Consider the following 9647-nt stretch of genomic DNA (forward strand, 5'->3'; position numbering starts at 1 on the left):
ATTCTCTCTTTTCTTGGTTTGGATTCTTCTCTAAACAGCGCTAACACTGCTACACTGTGTCTGTTGAGAAACAGCTCTGGTTCTCTGGTCCTTTCCCTGTCTGAGGATGGCATTTTGCCCCAAGAATAGGAACCTTGACTGTCCTCATATTTTTTCTTCTACTTTATGTGAGGAACATTAGAAGTGATGCCCTTGTGAGTTTCAAATGATCAGGAGAGTGAGCCATGTGAGTGTCTGAGAATTCAGTTTTTGCAGCCTGACCAGCACTGAGAAACAAGGAATGACCTTCAGAACCCACTAGTGGTAGCAGAGGACTTCTATCACAGATCCTTCCCATATTTACATACATCTTCACAGAGCCAGAACTGGGTAAGACAATTGGAGCTTTGTCTCAGACATACACAGATTACAGATATGTGGCTTTTTTCCTCCACATGTGATTACAGATGATTTTGTTACTGGCATTAGGTCAAAAGACAGCCAGACCATCAAGGGCATTGTCTTTCAATTTACCACAGCGAGGTGGTATGGTGAGAGAGTGTCAGGCCTGGACTCAGGAGGAACTGAGTTAAAATCTACCGTCAGACACTAGTTGCATGACCTTGATCAAGTCATTTAACCCCGTTTGGCTCAGTTTTCTCATCTGTAAAATGAAGCTGGAGATAGAATAATGCCACATTTGGATATGAACTTGATGAGGTCAATGCTATGTAGAAAATGTGTGAAAACTGAGCCCACTGTCCCCAGAGACAAGGTGGTATAGAGAAACTTGTGCCCTCAAAGTCTTTGTGGGAAAATGGCTATTCTCTTTGCAAAAACTATTGTGCTACTTGTTTTAATGGAATTGGGGCAGTTGTCAGTGGTGGTTAACAGTGATGGGAGCACACTTAGAATGGAGGCTTGAGCTGATGGCATTAGAGAAAGATGCGCTATCCTCTTGGGGTGCCCCCTAGCCTGACGGGGATAGAGAGCCCAGAGAATATAATAGCATCATAGACTCACAGCTAGAAGAGAAATTAGAGGCTGTTGCATCCAATCTCCTTGTTTTAAAGGTGAGGAAACTAGCATCCTTACTAAAGAAGTAAGTGACTTTCCCATCATCACATTGCTAGTGTCCAATGTAGAATCTGAACTGAGGTCTTCCTGACTCCAAGTCCATGCCCTGCCACTCCCTCCCTCCATCCTCCTCTAATAGATCTATAGGCTATTACATGGGTTTGCTTGCATTTCCATGTTTTGAGAAGTTCATGGTACCCTTTAAGATTATTGTGAACCCTTTGAGGATATTGTAGGACAAAGGTTAGAAATCTCAGGCTAGGGGGAGAGAGAAGTGAAGGAAGGCAAAAGAATATTTAGCATTAACCGAAGAACATTAAATATGATATTAAGCCTCATGAGATGAAATGTTCTTTTGGCTATGAAGTCACTAATCCCTCCCCTTGGTGCCCTCAGTGAATTGCAAGCTGATCTTCAAAGTGGCACAGGTCTCTGCAGAACAGAGTAGAGAAAATTTTCCAAATTCTCTGACCTCCTTGAAGGCAGGGAAGGTTTGAGTCAAGGACAGAAGCCCTAAATTGCATTGCCCATGGCCTGGCCCTGTTCCAAGAGGGTAATTACTTTATGCTGGCTGAGAATTTCTCCTTCAGTTTAAAGAGAATATGGTATCCTTTACTTCCTGTCCACACTTTGCTGTTTGGTGTTGCTGTGCATATGTTAAGCCATCTTCCATCTCAGCTGGCACTGCACTGGAGTAATGAAATTAGGGCATAAATTGGACAGAACTGTGGAACATCTCTGATTAGTGGAGGGGAAGAGAGGACAGATAAAGATACCCTTTCTCCGTAGGGCAGGAAAGATATTTGTGTACTTCTCCCTCCCTCCTTTGATTTTATTCTTTCCTCATTTAAAGCCAAGAATAAAATAATAAAATCAGCTCTCGATAGGTCTTTGAAAATCAGGTTTGAAAATCTATAAAGTCCATTTTGCTATCACTGAAATAACCAGGCACAATTTCAGTAATAATGGTGAAAATAATAGCAAATATATGATTTGACTTATGAAATAGAAATGACTATGTGGGGGGGCAGACGAGGGATTGACTATGAGAGCCCCTTACTCAGTGAGATTTAAGGATAACATATAGACAGTTACCCCTTTAAGACTCTCTCTCTCTCTCTCTCTTTCTCTCTCTCTCTCTCCCTCTCCACAGATAGATAGACAGATAAAGATGTAATTGGAGATAATCACAGAGGGAAGGCACTAATATTAAGGAGGATTGCAAAAGGCTTCTTCGTGAAGGTGGGATTTCAGGTGACTCTTGAAGGAAGCCAGGAAAGCCAGCACACAAAGATGAGAAGGGAGAGATTTCAGTCATGGCTATGGCCAGCGAAAATGGCCAGAGTTGAGGGATGAATTGTCGTGCAAGCAACAGGAAGGAGGCCAGTATCACTGAATTATAGTGTGTATGTCAGGAAGAATAAGGTGCAAGATGACTGGAAATGTTGGAAAGGGCCAGGTTATAAAGAGCTTTAAAAGCCAAACAAAGGATTTTATATTTGATGCTAGGGGTAATAGGGAGCCAGTGACATTTATCCAGCTGAGTGGAGTGGTAAAAGACTTGAGGCAGGTAGACCAACTAGCAAGCTGTTTCAATAGTCCTGATTATTAGAAGTAAAAGTATTGAAAAGAAAGCTTTAGGGGAACAGAGATACAGAGTAACTTAGATGTGGGGTAGTTGTCATCTGCAAAACCTACCCTGTGAATGGAAGTTGGAGGGGAGATCCTATACTAGGATCATAGATCTTGAGTTAGGAGGAACAAAATAGTATCTCTTCCAAAACCCTCATTTTATAGGTGAGGAAATAGAGGGCTGGGAAGGTGGGTGGGGTGAAGTGACACTATTTGTGGTCATACAGTTAGTCCCTCTAAGAGGTAGGATTTGAATTCAGATCTTCTCATTTCAGAATCAGTGATCTTTCCATAGAGACATGTACCTCAGAGGTAATGTTATCCAACTTCCTCATTTTGGATCGTCATCTCAGATGGGATTATCCCAAAACTCTGTTCTGTCCCTCTTCTCTTTCTCTTGTGATCTTATCAAATTATATGGGTTAAATGGTCATCTCTTTAAAGATGATTCTCAGATCTAGAAATCCAGCCCTAATTGCCTAAGTTTTGGGAACAGCTGATCAGTGGGAACTTCCAGTGTTCCACATGTATCTCAAACTCAGCTTGTCTAAATTAGAACTCATTATCATCTTCTAAATCCACTTCTACTTCTAATTTCCCTATCTCTGTTGAACGTCCCACCATCCTTTCAAATACCCAGAGTCATAAGAAGTTCTTACTCTCTTTCTCCAATTAACTTGATGGCATTGTAGGGTGACTAATCATTGGCTGGCTTAAGGATCATCCATTCTCCTTATGGCCTCCCATATCCTATCAGTTTTCAAGTCTTGTCAATTTCTCTGGTACCCTTTTCGTACTCTCCCCTAGTATAGCCACCACCCTAATTCAGGTCCTCATCATTTGGACTACTGCAGCAGCCTACTAACTGGATTTTCTTTCTTTTATCTGATCTATATAAAGTTGCCAAAATACCCTTCCAAAAGCACAAATCTGATTATATCAGCTTCCTTCCTCAAGAAGCTTTAATGATTACCCCTTGGATAAAATACTAACTTCTCACCTTGGCATTTAAAGCTCTACATAATCTCATTCCAGGCTATCTTTTTATATTGAACTACTATTACTCACCCTCACTGAACTAATTGCCAAGCTGGTATTCAGTCTCCTACCTCCGTGTCTTCCCAATGTCCTGAAGTTCTTGTCATCTCTCCCTTTTGGAATACTCAGCTTCCTCCAAGATTCATCTCATGGGCTACCTCCTACAAAAAAACCTTTCCTGATCTTCCTCACTCCACCCCTCCTCGAGTGGTTACTCTTGAATATAGATACATAGGTAGACAGACAGACAGACAGATAGACAGACAGACAGGCAGAGCTATGTAGCACAGGGGATAGAGTGCTGGACCTGGAGTCAGGATGACTCATTTTCCTCAGTTCAAATTTGACTTCAGGCACTTACTGGCTGAGTGACTCTGGGCAAGCCAGTTAACCCAGTTTGCCTCAGTTTCCTTATCTGTAAAATGAACTGGAGAAGGAAATGGTAAACCATTCCAGTATCTTTGGCAAGAAAACCTCAAATGGTATCAAAAAGAGGCAGACACAACTGAAATGACTAAATAACCTTATATATGCATATACACATACATTTGTGTACATATATATATTCTCATATAGTAGAACTTAGGATAAGCATTTGCAAAATATTGTAGTCAGTTATAGAAGATAAAAACAAAAGGATTTCACTGAAACAGTGAGGGCCTGTTGAAATTAGATAACATAAATCTATAGTGAAGACAGTCCACATGGTTGTAATTCTTTCTCCAGGAGCAATGGCTAGCTCAGATATAAGACAAGAGAAGGTGAATGGTGGGGGTAAGGAGCCAGGGTCAGGGTTTGACTAGGTATTAGTTGTTATAGGACAGAAAGTTAAGGAACTGAAGAGTAAAGGATGCTGTAAAATTGAGCTGATTAATAACTTGGTCAAGATTATGAAAGGAAGAGAATGAAGTCAGAGAAAGGCTGATAGGATGGGAGAGAAGGAAGGGAAAGTTTGTAGTGAGGATGAAGAGTAGATTTAATACAGGAATTCTTAACTGAAGATCTTGGGTTTGTTTTTAATATGTTGATAACTATTCAATATGATCACTTTCCTTTTTAACCCTCTGTATGCATTTAAAAACATGATTCTGGGAAGTGATCCATAAGCTTCATCACACTGCCAAAGGTGCTCAAGACTCAAAAAGGAAAGAAACCCTTTTCTAGAAAATATGAGGAAAAGTAAGAGATTTAGGGGTAGGAAGTCATTTTCTGGAAAAAAAAAATACTTTCAGAGTTCTGCATCATAGAGATTTGAATATGAGGTTGAACTCAATTGAATGATCATCCCAATATAGAGCTGAAGTGGAATGAATGTTAAAGTCATAGGAGTTGAGGAGGTCAGCGAATTGGGAAACCAGAGTGTTTCAGGGGATGTCAACAAATACTCTGAAATTTTCAAGTATAAGAAAAGGGACTCCTTGAGAAAGGAGACCAATCAGCAGCCCATTGTAGTAGCCCAGGTGTGAGGTCATGAGGGCTTCCCACCAGGACTGTGGCATTATCAGAAGAAAGAAGGGGGTAAATATGAGAGGCATTACTTGAGACAATGTTATATAGTGGAATGAGTGCAGGACTCAAATCAGGAAAGAACTGGATATGAATTCTACTTCTGAAACTTATTAGCTAGATGAACTTGAGGAAGTCATTACTTACAGGAAGAGGGAAAGGGTCTATATCATCAGTTCTCTATGTAAATAAAATCATAAATTCCATACTAGGTATTCCCTAAAGCAGTGACATCACAGGACCAGACCACCCCATCCCCCCAAAAATAGGATAATGATACTTGAAATACGGAATTGATTGCTCCCCCTTTCCATATCTAGAAGGTACTACTCTTTTCTTACCTTGACCCTTTAGAATTGCCTGCTCCCTTTAGAGCTCAACTCAAATAGTGTTTTTCCTGACTTCACTCCAAAAGCTGTGTCTGCCCTTCTCTTCCAACAATTACTTTCTATTTATTTTTCATATATTCATGCACACACACATATAAATATGGGGGCCATCTCCATTGTTCTGATCTATATTTTGCCACTGGACCCAGATACCTCAGAAGAAGAGAGTAAGCCTGGTGACTTTGCGCATCCTTGCCTCACTTAAATCCAATTCACTTGCAAGTCATGACATCACCCTCCTGATGTCATTGGTCTTCTTTGAGAATTAAGAACAAACAACAACAATTTGTAGACACTTACATTTATACGTTTCCCTCAATAGAATATAAACTCCTTGAAGTCAGGGACCATGTCATTTCTGTCTTTGTATTTCGGTTTGCTAGTATAGTGTATGGCACATAGTGTGTATTTAAATGCTTGATGAATAATAGATTGATAACTACATAGGGTTGTTATGAGGCAACTACAGAGTAAACTTTAAAGACTGACATAGATCTGTGTTATTATTAAGTTGACCTAACATTTGTCCTCCTATAACTTCCACCTTCCATTGGTCCTGGAGTCAAATCTAACAAGTCTGAACCTTCTATCACAGGACAACCCTTCAAATATCTGAAAATCTTCTCTTTTTCAGGTTAGATATTTGCAATTCCTTCCAATGTTAGTCTTATGACATGACATACTTATTCTTTAATCCTTATCACATTATGGATTAATAGGTGAAGAGGCTTATTTGGTAGATATCAAACAGGTGGACACAAGAATTCTAATACTGCACAAGTTTTTAGTTTAGCTTAGTTTCGTTGGCATACAAGTAGGTATGGTGCCCAGAGGGCACTGGGCATTAACAATTTGTTTTATTTTAATTGTAAATAATATTTCATTTCTTTTGTCTTTACATCCCACAAATGCCTAAATATTCTGCTTTAGCTACCAAAAGAGCTCTTCTTTGAAACAAAGAGGAACAGTTAAGAAAAACAGCACAATGACCATATCTAGCATTGTACATGACATTCTACATAAGCATTCCTCCACTTCTAATGAATGAAGAGAGGTACTTTCACAGGTCTAATATGTGTCATTTCTAACAACTTAATACTACTCTACAGTATTCACATATTTCTTCTAGCCATCCCTTAACCGGTGTAAAAATATCTTGTGTTTTCCTTCCTTTCCTATTTCATAAAGGGCTTGATATGAAGAAGAACCACTTTTTTCTGTGACATCTTTGGAAGTATATTCTATATTTAATAATGGGCTCTCTGGGTCAAAGGGCATCAAATTTTGTTTGGAGGAGCATCCCACTGGAGGTCATGTCATATCAAAGAGATCTGTGCAGCAGAAAGAAAGAGCCACCTTTTTCTGAAAGCAAGGTTTCTGATACAGAAGGTACAGAAGCATTTTCAGGAAACTGGAGCCAGTTTCATACACAAAGAACTCAGAATGGTATAGTGGAAAGAATGCTAGATTTAGGATGACAAGATCTGAGTTCCAATTCTGACTTTGCTACTTCCTGCTACTATGACCTTGGACAATACATTTTTTCATTTTGGGGCTTGGTTTCCTTGAGGGATTGGATTAGATGACTTCTATTGTCTCTTCTGGCTTTAAAGTCTATGAAACTCTATGGGGACCAAGTAGGAAACAGTTATAACTGGTTGGTTGAATTTAGTTGTTTTGTACACTAGCCTGTGAGCAACCATATTGTGTAGATACCATCCCCAACATCTGTGCCTCTGACAATTTTCTGTGGTTATATAGGTCATGAGGCCCAGACACATATACCATAAAGCTAGCAGCGCATCTAGAAACACAGTCTCCCAGCCTTTCTTCTTCCCCTCGATCCCCGGCAGGGGAGATTTGACTTTTCTGACTCTAAAGAGATGTAGATATAAAGAGTGTGAATGTATTATATTGGAAAGAGTCATTAACCCCTCATTCTCCCTCTTATTTCCCTCTCTTCCCCTAATCAGTTGCCAAATCTTATGGATTCTCCTTCCACAAACCATTCACATCCACCACTTTAGTTCAGGCCCCCATCACCTCTTACCAGACTATTGCAATATGCTCCTAATTGGTCTCCCTGTCACAAGTTTCTTTTCCAATCCGTTCTTTACACAGCTGCCAAAGTGAACATCCTACTATAGCAGTGTCAGCTTCAAGTAGAAATGGGGCTCACTGATCCAAAGATAAGGATCCCAGCAACTGCATTTTGACTTAGTTTTTAAAATGTGATATTATCTATGTATTTTTATTTATTTTGATCAACATTTCTCACAAGAGGGTTGTGGACTGTATTCACAAATGAGGGTGGCAAATACCTCTGTAAGCAGCATATTTCATACCTTTGCTCTACATGGCTGCCAAAGTGAATATCCCAAAGCAGAGTTTTGAATATATCACTCCTGGCTCAATAAATTCCAGTAACTTCCTATTACCTCTAGAATTAAGTACATATCCCTCTGCTTGGTCTTTAAAGTCTTTTATCACCTGGATCCAGTCCAATCCAGGCTCCTTCTATATTCCTTCCTATGCTCATCAGTCCAACTAAACTGACTGCCTTGATCCTGAGACATGCCTTTTTAGTTCCCCTCTCAGGTCATCTCTTGGAACTGGAAGGTATTCCCTGTTGGAACCCCCAGTTTCCTCTAAGGCTTCTATCAGGTAGCTTCTCCTATGTGAGTCCTTTCCTGATTCCCCCCAGTGTTTGGTGCCTCTCCCACAAAACTATATTGCATTTGCTGTTGGTATTTTAATTTATTTTTACGTGCACATGTTTTCTGCCATGATGGATTATAAGCTTCTTGAGGGGAGAGATTATTACATTTTTGTCTTTTTATCCACAGTACCTAGTTCAATGATTAATCAATTGTTGATTGATTTAAAGTCAAAAGACCTGAGTTCCAATTTCAGCTCTTACAATATGTATGATCTGAGGCCAATCACTTAACATTTTCTTCATTTGTAAACTGAAGAGATTGGGTCTGCCCCTTCTAGCTCTAAATCCTTTGGTCAAGTGAATTTCTTCCACAGCTCCACTAAATATGAACAAAGCAATTGTACAGTCATTAGTCTATGCTATGAGATAGAACTGGGCTGGGACACACAGTGGACCTGGGTTGAGAGTCACAAAGGTATTTTCTGCGATTGTAAGCTTGGAGAACACAGTCAGTTGGTACCAAAGGACACAACACTTTTGCCAATGGTCAAACCATCCCATCTGCTACAGAGAGGCATCATGTTGTAGTGAGAAGAGCCCTAGATTTGGAGATAGGGATCAATCAACTCATTTTTCAAGTGGCTACTGTGTGCCAGAGGTAGTCTTGGGTACTAGGGATATAGAACCTTCAGTAAAGGCAGGAATGTTTTGTTTAATTCATTCACTGAGATGGTGCAAATGAAACTAGTCTATCTGGGGAAACAATATATACACATATATGTAAACATGAAAGTGATTGTGAGTCAATATAAAGCACTTTGAGGGTGAGGAGGCCTTAAAGGTTGGGACCAGAAACAGTATCATAAAAGAGATTGGTTCTTGAACTAGGTTTTGAAGGAAGTTAAGGTTAATAAAAGACAGAGGTTAGGAGGGAGGTCATTTCAGGTATAGGGGACAACCTACGCAAAAGTAAGAAGACAAGTGATATAGTGTTGTGTATGAGGAAGTTCTTGTAGGCCAGTTTAACTGGAAGGAAGGAAGGAAGCAAGGAAGGAAGCAAGGAAGGAAGCAAGGAAGGAAGGAAGGAAGGAAGGAAGGAAGGAAGCAAGGAAGGAAGGAAGGAAGGAAGGAAGGAAGGAAGGAAGCAAGGAAGGAAGGAAGGAAGGAAGCAAGGAAGGAAGGAAGGAAGGAAGGAAGGAAGGAAGGAAGGAAGGAAGGAAGCAAGGAAGGAAGGAAGGAAGGAAGGAAGGAAGGAAGCAAGGAAGGAAGGAAGGAAGGAAGGAAGGAAGGAAGGAAGCAAGGAAGGAAGCAAGGAAGGAAGCAAGGAAGGAAGGAAGGAAGGAAGCAAGGAAGCAAGGAAGGAAGGA

This window comes from Notamacropus eugenii, chromosome 2 (genome assembly GCF_028372415.1).
Source record: "Notamacropus eugenii isolate mMacEug1 chromosome 2, mMacEug1.pri_v2, whole genome shotgun sequence".
Taxonomy (NCBI): domain Eukaryota; kingdom Metazoa; phylum Chordata; class Mammalia; order Diprotodontia; family Macropodidae; genus Notamacropus; species Notamacropus eugenii.